At 43.8% G+C, this 15,287-nt stretch overlaps 1 protein-coding gene across 7 annotated transcripts in view; it reads right to left on the bottom strand.

Moving 5' to 3' along the window:
- The window catches only part of SNX19 (sorting nexin 19), a 45,314-nt gene that overhangs the window by 16,478 nt on the left and 13,549 nt on the right, over positions 1-15,287 (bottom strand). The gene's annotated exons all lie outside the window — the stretch shown is intronic.

The raw sequence follows: 15,287 nt of genomic DNA, 5'->3' as shown, positions 1-15,287 counted from the left end.
ACATCGATATGGTACAAGGAATTAAGAGTTCCAAGAGAAGGAGGAAAAAGCTCAAGCCACATCTTTAGCCTCCTGGAGACAGTCCCCACCTCCACCCGCCCCCAAGCGGCATAAACCCGAACACTGTGTTCTGTACCGCAGTCCTAGCACACTGCTCTGAGCATTTGCTCATGGAATCAGTAGGCCCGATCTACTGGGTGGAGAGAAAGGAGATCTTGAGGATGACGGTGCGGATCCAAGGTATTTCCCATTTTACACAAGTTGTTTTTGCCAACTTCACACCTGATAAAAGTAACAGTTCCCTTCCCTCTGATTCCTTTCCCAGGCTTCTGCCTTCCTGCTATGGCCCCTTCGTGTGTTTACAGACAGTCCCTCCCGGTCTGTGCTCAGCTCTAGGCTTCCCAGTCCTACAGCAGCCAGACCCAGGTTGCTCGGCTGTGCCTGAGAGAGTTCAGGCCCTCTGAGTGTGTATCTAGGTCACCATCCTTTCCTGCCCTGTGTGGGGAGAAGAATGAGGAGGAAATGAACTTCAAGGGCAAGAAACTCCTGTTTCTTCCTCCCCGTGACTATTGTGAAATCTGAAGTGGCTTGCAGAGTCTCACACAATTTCTTCTTTGATTTTTGCTTTTTCATGGTTTAAATCATGGATCCACATCTTTAAAACATGTGCTTCAAAGGAAGACTACTGACTGAACATCATGATTTAAGAATCTGAGTTCTATAGTTTTATAACTAGCCACAAAGTTTTTGTTTTTGATTAGTAACATATAAGTTGCAGATACAAAATTAATATGCTTTAATAATTGAAATATTTTTAACCAGGGAGGTTAAAGAAATCCTCTGTTGAACCTTAGAGGTTATCTTTTCCAATCTCACCAATTCACGAATGAAAACACTGCGAAAAAACAAGCATTTCATAGCAAGAGGCTTATAGAAACATACAACTTTAGAGCTGGAAGGAAAGAGGTTACCCTATCTAACCTCCTCCCAAAGTAGAAATCCCCTGTGTGATATCGTGGCAGAGCCAAGGGTTCTGGCCTCTGACTCCAGAAAGTTGGGCTTTTATCTTAGCTCTGCCACCAATGAGGAATGTGACTTTGGGGAAGTTGCTTAACTCCTGAAGAGGGTAATTTCAATTTATTAGGGATGCTTCTTAAATACTGGCGCCAAAATCTGCCTCCTTGTAACTTCCAGTCATTGCTCCTATTTATACCCTCAGAAGTTTAACAGGAGGTATTAAAGTTGCTTGGTCAAATCTCTTTCAAAAGACAACACTATGCATTTTTAAATTCAGCTATTATACTAAGTCTCCTCCACAAGGTATACATCTTTGATTCTGCCAACGTCAAGGCTGAGCACACAGAACACACTCAACATCAGACGAATGAAGGAGAGAAATGAACTATTCCTCATCCTGGTTCCCTCCTCTGGGTGTGGGCTGCTTTGTTATTCTCTTAAAACGGAGTGCCCAGAACCAAACACAACTTCCAGATGTGCCCTGACCAGTAAAAAATGCAGATTAGTGCCTTGCTTGATCCAGACACCATACTTCTATTAATATAGTCAAAGACTGTGTTGGCTTTTTGGGCACACACATCAAAGCACTGACTCATACTGAGTTTGCAGTCAATTAGAACCCTAAGTCCACGTATGTACTTTAACAAAAAATCACATGCGCCTGTTAAGCCTAGACTTCGCCTTTTGTACTTGTGTAATTTTTTTTAAAATCTAAATTATGATTTATAATATTTATTTCTATTAAATTCCATCTTGTTTGCTTTAGACTATCATTCTAATTCTTTTAATCCTTTTGAATCTTGACTTCTGTCACCCAGAGTATTAATTATACCTCTAAGATTAGAGTTACTTACAAATTTCTGATCAACAGGATAAGTTCAATGCTCTGTCACTAGAAAATGCCCTCCAGGCTATCAATCTATTAGCTACTTGGGCTAAAGACACTCAGTTAGCCATGGACCACTTAAAAGTACCACAGTCCAGACCATGTGTGTCCATACGGCTATTAGGAAAATATGGCATAAGCTTGTGGAAATTCACAGGCAATATAACAACCAATGCACTCCTTTGACTTAACGGTCTGATAGTCCTGCTAAGCCAGGAAAGAAACCTTGCTAATCAGGCAGGCGCATTCCCACTGAACGCACACCGGGTTCCAGGGCTTGCTGCTTCTCTTCCCGCGTGTTCACAAAACATCTACCTAATAATCTACTTCAGAAATTTCCAGAGATAAATGTCAGGGTCAGGAGCCTGTGTCCATTTTTTAAAAGGCCAGATATTTGTCCATCTCCAACACAACACATCTCTATATGGAAATTTTCTTAATGATCTTAGGTCTTCAATGATAAATACAAATTCTTTCAGTTCCATGGAACAGAATTCATCTGGGTCAGGTACATGAGTTTTAAAGCAGACTGAATGCTCTCATTATTTTCATTCCTATTTTAGTCTTCAATTCTAGTTTAATCACATTTGCTCAATTCTTCTTGTTAGACCTTTTTCCTTTACAGAAAAAAACAAATTAAATACCCTAGGCAAAAAGTATACCAATTCATTGTTGAATAAATGATTTCTCAATGTAACCAGTTAATACTACAGCATCTGTTCCAAACAATTTACCTGTATTTTCTTTATTCTTCTTGTTTTTAACATGTGCCTTTTTTTTAAAAAAAATCTTTTCCACTAACATTTATCCACAATGTCAGCTCCTTCTGAGTCAAGCTTTTTGGACGCCATTCTTACCAGTTTTCGTTTCTGTTGTCTGCATTACTCAGTATGTTTCTCCTTTCTCTGTTTTTTATATGTGCTCAGTTAACTACTCTGGTTTCATCTGATGCTGATTCTTTTCCTTTCTCACTGGAGTCATGTGTTTATTTATTCCATTCACTCAGTACATACTGGTTGAGCTTCTTAAAAGTGCCAAAAGAATAAGACTGCAAAATTTTGAGGGGAGGGATCTCAACTCATTTTGGTATATTCCTCAGCATTTACTGTAAGAGTGCCCTTCACATAATAAGGCATCAAATATATACTGAATGAATCATCCTTATTCCAAAACTCTCAGCGATAACTTCCAGTGTTAAAACTTTAAGTTCACTTGTTATTATGGCATATAAGACAGGATTCTTTGTTATGTTCTTCTGTGAATTCTAGTACCTCTCACCTACCTCTACTTTCCTCTCTCTGTCAGCTGTTTTCCATTACATCCACTTGTAGCTGTATCTGAGTTTTTCTTGCAGCTTCTTCGTCTTTGCTGAGTTGACGGGTCTCCTGTCAAGTATACTCTTCCTACTCCCCTTGAGTTATGTTTTAACTGCAGTCAGGAGTCCACCAGGTGAGCATCATTTGCCAGAGGAAGAAAATTTAAAAACCTTTCCTCTGTACCAGCTACACAATTAACTATTCATTCCACATTTTCCTTTTTCTTCCAAAGACAGAGCTTACGGCTAAAAGAAAGGATGAAAATCTAGGCCTCCAAGTCCTGAAGTTTTCTACTAAAAATCTCAAAATTGTTAAGAGATATAGTCCATGCTTCCTCGTGTGTCATTATTTCTTTTTACACAAAGGTAGGTAATAATCTATTGATTTATTGATTTAATAAGCAACAAGAAACTTTCAGTATCACAAGTCAGACATCCTGTTGAGAGGATACTATGCCGTTCTGTTAGTTATGCTTCTCAATCCACAGGTAGGAGACAGAGTCGCCCTAAACTTCTCCTCTCCTCCATCCCTAGTCCATGTGCCCCACGCAAGACCACATAATTATTGCAACAATTACTGAATCTAGTTGAGTGACCTCCTCAGTACTCAGTTTCTCATGAATTCATCACCCCTTTACTCTCGCTGTAGCAATCATCTTAGTTTCAGTCCCCATCACCTTTCATTTCTGTCAGTGTAACTCTTTCATAATTTGTCTCCCCGGCTCTAACGTTTCTTCCTTCCATTAACCCTCGACAGCACTATTTAAGTGCTTTTTCTAAGTTACAAAGTTGATCATGTCATCATCTATTTAAATTCTGTACATGGTTTCCTAATAAATGGGGTCAAATCCTACATTCTTTGAACAGCGCACAGGGCTCTGTATGGGTCGGTGCCTATTGAACTCTTCGGTGTTATCTCTGGCCACTCTGGTTGCATGTCGTATATTCCCAATCGTACCCGACTTCTCCGAGTACCACAAACAGGCCACACTGCTTCACAACTCTGCCTTCAATGCTCTTTTCTACAATGTCAGCTCTCGATTTCCCTTCATCCTTTAAATCCTATCTCAGATGTCATCTCCTCTATAAGCCTTCCCTGGGCTTCTCATAATTTACTTAGTCCCTTCTCTTAATCATGTGTAGAGTTCTTTTTAAAGTCCTAACTTTATACTATACCTCTTTATTTATAAGATTGCAGGGTAGGAATTTGGGGTCTTTTTTTGTATTTTAATCACTTAACATAGTGTCTGGCACATAGTAGGTAATCAATAAATATTAGTTACTACGTGAATTAATGATGTAAATGGGACAAACACTGGTCTTAAAGCATGGCGCACAGCTCAACCTAAGCTGTGTAGAAGGCAAACCTCCCGATACTTAAAGCAGGAAAAGAATAGTGAGCTCTTAATTATTTGTGCTTATGGAGGAGGACAATAATTTAAAAAAAATAGACAATCTAGAATCCTTTGTATTTGGCATTTGAGATGTATTTACATAAACATTTGGCAGATTTATTTTCCTAAGAACTTTTTGTTTAGGCTAATATTAAAATTGAACTGTGTGCCAATACACTAGCTGTAGGGTGGATACTGTAAGAAGTATACTGGGTAATAAGTCCGCTGAGCTACAATTATGAATTCGTCATGAATAATCCATGCAATTTACACCTGGTTATGTACTCCCCCGGAAGGGAAGAGAGGTGGAAGGCAAGGGAGTGGGTCAGCTGGGCTTCGTGTCTGGCACACTCCGTAAATCCTAGAGAGGAGAGACAGCTGCCAGCAGTCTGTGTTTTTGTTAGTTTTCCTGGCAAATAGGCCCAGAGGACAGAAGGGACTGAAAGTCAAACAAAAGCAAAGGGGTTATGAGGGCTGTGAGTCACACTTGTATTTTGGGAAGTGCTCCTGATGGATGGGGCAGCATCGGGCTGATTCCAACCCATTACTTGAATCTAGTAAGAAGAATATAAGGTAGCAGAATGTCTGGGTACAAACGGCCAAAAGCAAAGGTCTGCCTACCTTCGTAACAAATACAGAATGAGACGGAGTCGCTTGGGGGTTCTGTGTTCATGGGATAAATGAGATTGATGGCAAGTGGAAATGTTTAGAAATGTGCTCTAGACTTGAGCAGTGTGACACTTGTAGGATTCCAGTTTTAAAGATGGTTACACAAATCTATGCCCCTCTGAAGGCCTTCAGGACAACTTTTCTCAGCCCCACACTATGTGGCCATAAATGTACCATAAACCAGCTCTGAAAAATCGGGACCGACAGACCTCAAAGCTGGGCAAAATCAGTCACACGTTTTGGATGTCCGCCCGTTTTTCATCTGACCCAAGTAAAAGCAGCAGCAGGACATCTGTCTCACAATCAGTGACTCCCTCCGAGTCTCTGGAACCACCATGTCTCTCCTCCAAGTCTGAGAGATTCCTGTCCAGAAGAGGCCATCACAGTTTTCACCCCAACACTGCACATAAAACTGGTCCATACCCTTCAGGGCAAAAAACCCTCAGTAGCCAGAAGAGCCACAAAGGCTGCACATAGCGTGCTGTAATGAGTGAAAACAGCACTGAAAAGCCACACAACTCTGGGTTCTGGATTCCTTCTTAAGACTGATTCTTGCCTTGCTTCCTTCACAAAGTTATCGAGATGAAAGGAGAAAAATGAAAGCATTTTTGAAAGTGCTTGTGCGTTTGTGTATGTGTCAGAGAAAGACTCCTTTGGATCCTCTTGAAAAATTCTAGCAGATCCAAGGGACTAAATGATGGCAGGATGCTGAGGGGACTTGGCACTTCATGCTTTAGTTTTCCTTTTGTAAGACTTACTCTCCTCCTGGCAGGTTCAGGGATGTAAATATTAGAAGGGCAAACCATCTTGGTACTGTCTACAAAGGTTGAGGAGGGGCTCCCTGGGGTGATGGGTAACTTGAGGACACTATTTCAGAATCCTTCCTAAAATGAGACCTATCTACACTAAACTATGAAACAATCACCACAGGGATTGCAGGATCCAAAGTGACTCCCCTTCCTTCTTTCCTTGGTCCCGTGTGAACAGCAAGCCTGGCTGGTTCTCAGTCACCAGGTAGTTTTCCTGACCCTTTCCTTTCTCAGCACCTACGGTAGGGAGGTGGGTGGGGAAAGGAAAGGCTGATTAAAATGGCCACGCATTCAGGAGAATCCTGTGTCTGGTGGAGGGTAAAGGTCAGGGAGAGGGAGAGAAACACTAGAGCTGGAGCACTGGGAAGAAGGGCAAGACACAAAGGAGGGCGGCAGCGGGAATTTAGTGGTTGTCTTGACAACCAGACCCCTGTTGTTCCCAGTGACTCCACCTCACAGGGAGATCTCCAGGCTCTGCTCTGGGCAAAGACGGTCACTACAGGAGGGGAGAAAGGAGGGGGATTTCTGGAGGAGGGAGAGGTGATGAGGAAGCGTGTGCTCCACTCGATGCACCGGCTCCCAACGTCCACAAACACTAGCGATCACAGATTTAGAGTACGCTCAGCCACGATGTGGAAGAGAAGAATGAGGGATGTACGTAAACAAGCAGACATGGCAGTTTCAAATTACGCTGTGAAAACGGCGAGAGTAAGCTGGAAAAGACTAGCCTTGAAGAGAACAAAGGATGAACGTTTGTTCTCTGATGAAGCAGATGTGGAAGTTAAGAAAGCAGGACAAACATTGGCAGAAGATGGGGAAGAAGGAAAGTGAGTATAATGAACAGAATCACCTTGGAGAAGAACTACCCGAAGGTATCTGTTCTAAGTTAAATGTCTACAGGCAGAATTTAAAAAACCTTTCCAAACAGGAGGCTATCCATCCTGACACTAAGAATACAAGACACAGCAGTGACAACTCCAGAGTCTCCACACAGCAGAGATTTGGGGGGCCCGACTTGTGGTTGGAAAATAAGAGGGAGAGAAGAGGTGGCAGAGGGAATACCTTGAAGCTGCATTTACACAGCAAGCACACTGTGTTTACATAGGTTCTGTATTTATGGGGGTTATATCACCCCAAGAAAACCTTTGGTCCTATAATTATATCAGTGTTAGATAAAAGTATGTTTCCCACCAGTTCACCTCAACTCCCCCCCCTGCTCCAGTACCAGACAGGCTGCAGGACACTTGGTGAAGTCTCTGTCTCAAGACAGAGGTAAAGGTCAAAACTGAGGCATTAACACTGGCTCCGTCTCCAAACCAAAGCTGATAGGAAAAAGCCAAACGATATCCACCCGTGGCTGAAAGCAACAGGCTGATAAGGTTCCCAGTAGCAGTGCAACCTGACAATCTCTACCTCAGTGACATGTGTATCTAGGACTTTGGTATCCTAGAAAGGCCTTCTTGAGCATAGGACCAACTAGCTTACAGAGAGTATTGACAAAATTTTTCAACCTCAGATGTCCAGCTGATTTTATCAGCTATAACAACCCTGGGCTCCTGAGTCAACCCTGGGCTCCCTGGGCTTCACTCTGGGCTCCTGAGTCAAAACTGTTCTCAACAAAGCAGCTCTGGCACTGAATCCCCAAGGGGCTGCTCCAAGGGGCATCTTCTGGCAGCACACACTGCTCAGAGAAGTGCATGCTGAAGGACAATCAAAACGGGAGGAGGGGGAAGGATAAAAGAAACTGGGCTGGTCTCAGAGTCAAGGGCACGAAGGAGAGGGCAGATAAGCTGCCTCTGAATCATGGAGTGGGACAGCGAATGGTTTCATTACTATCACCACCAGGGCAAGGACCTAAAATTGCAGAATAAACAGCTCCCTCAAAGAAGGTAAATAGGTATCGTTTAACCTGTAGCGCCACCTGGTGCCCAGGGAGAAGTCCCATCCTAACTCCCCCAAGCAGCAATGGCAGGCGGGCTTTCCATAATGTATTTAACAAAACAAAAGGATCTCTCTCTCCGCAAACAGACACTCAGAAAGGGGCTGGCTGAAAATATTCAAAATATGTTTAAAGGTTACTTTTAATTGTAAAAGTAAAAATAATGTCCCTTTCCCTCTTTAAAAACGTTTCAGTGCCTGGGACATTCTTTACCCTAAACCGGTCTAAATGATTCCTATAATGCAAGGTCTAGCTTTAAACACCTTCCTCTCTAACATTTACCCCCAAGAATCCTCACGATTTTTTTTTTTTTTTTTACTGTGTTTATGGTCTACACTGTGTCATTTGGCCTCACACTGTTCAGTATTTCTGATTCTTATGGATTATCTCTTCTCTTAGGCTGAAAGGACCTTAACATAGAAATGATGCCATAGTAGGTCTGAAGAGCTAGCTCCCAACAAGTACTTAAGTAGACACAGGCATCAAATCTTACACAGACTTTTCAAAAATTATCTGTAAAGAGATCACCATACAAGAACCAAATGAAGTGAGTTTCCTAGAAAGTAAAGGAAGAGGGCTGGGAGTACCTGGGTTAAGGGGCAGCTCCCTGGTTCTGAAGCTCTGAGTTTCTGCTCTGGGTATGGCTTGGGGAGATGTTAAGTATGTGAGGAGGACAGGATGGCGTTCAGAGATAGCTAACATGAGGGAAGAGACCCTGATCTGAAGGATGCAGAAAAGGCCATCTGTCTCATGGGGTCTTTGCTACTAACAGATCACAAAGCAAGCTCACTATAAAGACCTCGCCAAAAAACCACTGCAATGTAAACACATTATGTCCTACATCAGACGTGTGACTGCCCTAGCAAATAAGAGTCCCAAGGAAATGCAGAGCTGAATTGAAAGAGAAATTTATGGAGCAAAGGAAGAAACCATAATCCATGTTTCCTGAGAAACTCTGAATCGTAACTCTGATAATCATTTCTGACTGGATGAAGGATTTAGAAAAGAGATACCATAGGGAGACTATATAATTTCTGATCCAGAAGTGCTTTAAGAATACAGATGGAAATGAATTTATATGCTACCATCAAATACATGTGTCTCTGAGGCCGGTCAGATGGAAAGTAAGAGAGATTAGATGGAAGTAGTGCACAGGGACTTTCAGGTGAGGCCAATTCTAGTGGCCACTGCTTCGTGAGAAAGCTTGCTCAGTGGGGAGGCCCGTATGCAGTGGGAGGAGGGGCATAGGCTTGCAGGCCAGGATGACTTAAGTGGAATCTCAGATGTAGCCCTTACTAGCTCTATGATTCTGGGAAGCTTATTTAATCTGAGTATTATCTTCCTCACTTATAAAATACATGTCTACCTCAGAGAATTGAACTGCACCTTAGTATATAAAGTACACAGCTGCTTACCTGATATAGTTAGTATTTAATAAATGTCAGTTCCTTTTCTGTTGTAATTGCTCATGACCTTTTAGTGGTGGGCCCGGAGCTTCCCGTAAGATATAACCATCGTCAGAAAGACCATTTAACTATCTGCTACTTAGACATGCCCACCGAGAAAGAGGCCCTTGAATGGACTCCACTCAGAGAACATCTAAGATTCTGGAGTGACTGAAGAGAATGGCAGAGGCAGAAGAGCTCACGGTCATCCGTTCATAATTGCCCTTAAGGGAAATGAATGTTCCCACCTGCGAACACAGCCCTCTCCAACGGTCCCATACACTGTCCATAAACCTTCTCCTGACCTTTCCTGAGAGATGGTTTGTAGAGACCTCTTTTCTAAGAAAACGATTCCATGGCCTGGCACAAGGTCCAGAGCTTGCCATTTAATTTTCTCCTGGACCCACTGCTTGCTGAACAACTTAACCTGACATATTCTTTTTTTTTCTTTTTCCTCTCTGTCTGCTTCCTGACTTCATGTACTTTTCTACTCTCCTATACCCATAGATCGCAGAACTTTCTCTTTTTTCCCAACTCTTCTGCCATGCCACTCCAATCCCACGTGCCCTCAACACACACACATGCTCACTCACCCACACTCACTCTTTAAGAAATCCTCACACAGATGCCAGGAATGTGTCTGCTGCCCTTTGACACAGAGTCTGATGCCATCTTCGGGGCCATGGGGAGGGCAGAGCCACAGGACGTGGCATTCGTGTACTCTGCTGCTAGCCTGGCTCGTATTTTTATCGTGGCTTTGCTCTGGGCATCCAGGCAGGGAACCGGGCCAGCTTCTTCTCATTCCTTCACTCTACATCAGGACTCCATAATAATCTCACCCCTCACCTTGGCTGGGTCTTCCTGCCCCAAACCTTCTACCGTCAATGGAGCACAGTACATCTCTCCTCCTTCCCTCCAACCCAGTCAGTGTCTGAGTGCTTGTCCAGTTCCCTAAACCTGATTCTCACGCATGCAGGGATACTGTCGGTTTCTCCTGTTTGCGGACATGAGCAGCGTACACAAGCTGCACTCACTCCCTGGCTTAGACTCTACCCCCACTCCTCTCCCCTCCCTTAGACTCTAAGTCCAAATAAGGAGTGCTCCTTCTTACATAATTGGACGTTCCCAGCACAGAAGCTGACACACGAGGTCAGGCGCGCGTGTGTGCAAGACTTCCCTTTGACTTAACGATGCCTTTTTTGGGCATCTAACTTCTCTTCAGCTCCCTGCCCCCTCTCTCTCCACACCACCACCAATCAAGGGAGATTTATGGAGCCTGGCTCAAATCAGAACTCTTCCAACCTTGGCTTGGAACGAGGGGTCAGAAGGTTGAATTTACTCTCTCTCTTCTTTTTCCCTTGCAGGCCAGAGATAGAGAAGGAGGGGGGAGGGGAGGGGAGTGAGGGAGAGAGAGAGAGATTGAGCCTGTGCAGGAGAGAGAAAAAGTGAGAGAGCGCATGCTTCTGATCTGGCAGCAGTCCCTGCATCCCAGGCAGTAAGTTATGCATACAGGTCTGTTAAGGGAGCAAGGAGAATAAGGAAAGCTGGAAGCCGAAGAAATTAACTTATCTTCTTGGAGATGATAATGCTGGAGGTCGGAAAATGATGACATTTTTAAAAGGAGATGCGTCTAAGTCTAGATGCCATCAGGGATGGCAGTGTGTTCAGGATAACCAGAGAAGTGGCGGTAGCTACCTGTGGCATCAACACCAACTCTCCTTCTCTTTAGAACTTAAAGAAAGAGAATCCAAGTATTCTGCGAAAGGATATGGCTCAGACACAAGTGGTTTCAGGGAGGGAACAAACATGCTGCCTCCAGAGGAGCAGTCAGGGGACAGTCTTGGAGGCCAGCACTGAACCGGCTGCGACCACCCACACCTCTCTGGCGTAGTGAGGACAGGTGGGGCAGGAGGTGCTTCGGCTTTGGGGAGGTATCACGTTCCAGCATATTTGCTTACCAAAGCAAATAACGCCCAAGAATGTTCCCTGCATGAACCTCTTTTTAAAAATAAAAATGCAAGCTGCCCAGGGAACAAGTAACATGGGCTGACTTTAGGGTGCTGCAGAGTACTCTGTGTTATATGTGAGTGGGCGTATGTAGAAATGCAGTTTTTGTTTTACAAACTGACTGGCAGTCTCCTCTTGGGGAATGTATACTGCTTTGAGTCAAAGATTTTGGGGCTGGCTTTTATCCTTTCAAATCATAGGGCAAACATGTGATCCTGAGAGACAGTCACTATAGCTGAACATCAGACAAACCTGGGTTCAGACTGCCTGTCGTATACTTATTAGCTCTGTGATCTTGAGTGAGCAAGCACAGTTCTTTGTGAGCCTTCGCATCTCTGAGATGGGGTCACAATGGGTCTTTCACGCGGCTTTTGAGGGCATTCAGTGATATGCTTGTAGTGCTCAGCACAGTGTCTGCACAAAGTAAACTCTCAACAAAAGCTTGCTGCATGGTAAATCCTGCAGCTGATAAGACTACTAATGTCTACACTCTGAACCCTGAACTAAGACCTGTCTTTTCCATGTGTACCATGCACATGGAACTTGCTGGTGTAGACCATGGGCCACAGGCATCAGATCCTCTGAGCCTCTGGAGGGGGCACTGGGATTCCTTCTCCGATGTCCATGACTTCTTGACTGCTATCTTAAGCAAGCTTCAAGAACAATGCGAACCCAGCACAAGATAGTGGAGAAGAGGGCCAAGTATATCATTAAAAAGGCTGGGAGTAATGATTTATAGAGAAAGGTGAAAGGCCTTGAACAGGGAGGAGTGAGACTCTTCATTTAATTCTAGTTTGTAGAGGCTCAGGGCAAGGAGGGTGTCAACAGCTGTGTTCCTATTTCTGTTGCTGCTCATACAAAACAAAATGGACTTAAGAATAAAGTTTTATTAGCTATAAGAACTTTCTGACAGGAAGAAATATGGGGCAAGTCAACAAGTACAAAACATCATCACTTGGAAATACCTAGGATGAACAGAGGTGAACAGACCACAGTTACAGAGTTTTCCAAAAGTAACTAGCCCCAAAATTCTGTTCTTGCACAGTATTCATTTTGGCTTCATTCAAATTCACTATAAACATTCAGAATTTTCTCCCTTTAACAACAAAAAAAGATGCCGCCCAATTAAAAAAAAAAGTGAAAAGAGAAGAAAGTCAAGGGAAATTCAGCCACAAGCCCTCTCCCTGATTTTGTTTATGGCATAAGCTACCTTCACCAGACAGCCATCTACCCAGCTAACCAGGTGTGGTTCCAGTGGAACTGTCAGGGTATGGGGACGGAAAGGGGAGGAACTTAGCCTGACTCCAAGTTCTTCTCGTGAGGAAAGGTGCGACTTGATTCCAGCAGCACCAGTAAACCTGCACCCTGTACAGAACCTGTGCTTGTCTGTGCTGCAGGGAGACCAGGTGGTCTGCCGCCTGCTGTCAGATGCGGGGATGCTCTGGTTGTCGCCTTTGCAAGTGAGTCCATTGGTATAAAGTCACCTTGAAAGGCCTCACACGCGGTCCTGTTTAGAAGAACAGGGGTTCTGTGCAATCGCAGAGACAGGCACAGTAGGAGCAGTGGATGCTGCAGAAGGAGACTGATCTGGGTGGGGCATCCTGAACAGGGGAGAGACTTTGGGGCCACTAGCTGGAGGAATCAGAAACAGAATGCACTTTTTACCCTTCTTTCCTTTTCCTGAAGCGCAAATATGAAGAGCTAACATTTACTGGACATGTTCTATGCACCTAGATATCTACTGATAGACATCATTACTGTTCCGAAGCCCAGAGAGATTAAAGACAGCAGAGTCGTAGTATACTGGAGTGGATAAGAACTTGGGCTTTGGAATACCTGGGTTTGATTTCTACCCTCACCAAGCATTCATTTTGTGATCACGGATAAGGTCCTCAGCTCTCACCCCTGCTAAACCGTAAAATATGTAAAAGTAGGGATCATGTCTTATACTGACCAGCTCTTAATATTTTTTCAGTGAATAAAGGAATAAGACCAAAACAATCACCCAGCTGGAGAGAGAGAGGAGTATTTTAAGGTAAAGTGGGATGTTTGCCACAATGCAGGCTTACCCATGTCTATGGTCGGGTCAAGTCAGTACTTACACCAGAGAGCACCGTCTATTTACTTCACACCCCACCCTCCACCTTACTGTCTCCTCCCTATCACGAGGCAATTTATGATCATCGCCCACTGAGGTAATGCAGCCCGGCCTGGAATTCTCACAGCCTGCAATTCCCCCGGATTAAATTCTTGTATTAAAGCTCCCTAGCTACATAAAATACCATTTCTTCAATGACCTTCCTGTAATTCCCCAAATACACTTCTCTCTCCTTTCTGGCCCAAGCTCTTTAATATTCTGGGTCATTCAAACTTCAGGTAACCTTCCTACCTTTTTTATATATGAATCTCAATCCTTTTTGAATTTCTCCAGATTCATCTGTACTTTTCTGTTACTACTGAGTAATTTCTTGTGTTCTGAAACCAATTTATCATGTAAATGACTTCAGGAGGTGGGGAGTCAACGACGACACACTAGCTCGTTTAGGATGTTCCCATTTTGGGGGAAGGTGAGCAAAGATAAGCCTAACAAAGGAAGAGAAATGAAGCCTCAATCAGCAACATTCACACATGACTGAACAAAACATACGAAGACTCTACTTTCCAGTATAAAGGTATTGAGAAGGGAAATGTTTATTCTTTTGTCCAATATTTAATGAGCATCTTCTATGTCCCAGGCCCTGTGGAAGCTGCTGGGGACATAAGCCAGTTCTGGCCCTTAAAGAACCACTGGTCTAGGGCAAGGTTTCTCAACCTCTGCACTACTGAGGATGTAGATACATCCTATTCAGCGTAGGATAATTCGTTGTTGCTTGGGGCGGAGAGGGTGCTCTCCTGGGTGCAGGATGTTTAGCAGCATCCCTGGCCTCTAGTCACATCCTGCCTCCCTTCCCAGTTGTGACAACCAAAAATATTTCCAGATATTGCCAAATACCGTGGGGGAAAACTGATACGCTGGGTGGTTCACTAGTTTTGGGAAAGTAGACCATTTCTCTAATATACTGTGTTAAGTATTATTATCAAAACTTTGACTAGAGAAGAAGACTCCTTAGATCCAGGGGAAAATGGGAGCGGATGCCATAAAAAGTTTCACAGAATAAATGACACTGAATGTTAATTTTTAAAAAATATTTAGCAGTAGGCCAAGAAGACAAGAAGACGGGAAGTTCAGGACACAGGGAGAGAGCAGGAAAAGAACGAGTAGAGAAGACAATCAGGCAGAGACCAGAGGATGAAGAGAGGCCTGAAGGAAGAGCATCCACAGAGCACTGAGGCCACGGTGGGTGGCGTGCATGGGGAGAACTGAAGTGAGGCTGGGACCAGATCACACAAGAAAGGAGTTGGAATTTTACTACAATAAATGAATATATATTTTAAACACAGTGGAGCCCTTTTTCAAACAAAACCTTATCTAGACCCCCAGTCTATTTAACTGATCAAAATGGTCCACTCGGTTTTCCCCGTGGCTTCCAAGTTGGCTTCTGAAGCGCCTCTGTGGAACCCTAGAACTCTGGAAAGCATGTTGGGAAAATCACTCTTGTAGGCAACAGAGCACCCTGATGAATATTAAGTGCAGGATATATGTTCATATTTGCTTTTCAGAAAAAGCAGCCTTGAGGCAGAGCTGAGTATGGAGGAGGGACAAGGGTGAAAGCGAGGCACAGAGACCAGTCAGCATTTTATACGTGGGCTTCACACGGAGACCAGTCTTCAGGCTGCGATGCGTAGGAAGAAGCACGTTGGCTTTG

Source organism: Delphinus delphis, chromosome 8, assembly GCF_949987515.2.
Source record: "Delphinus delphis chromosome 8, mDelDel1.2, whole genome shotgun sequence".
Lineage (NCBI taxonomy): Eukaryota > Metazoa > Chordata > Mammalia > Artiodactyla > Delphinidae > Delphinus > Delphinus delphis.
Note: the sequence above shows the minus strand (reverse complement) of the source record. Positions and strands in the feature narration are given on the sequence as shown.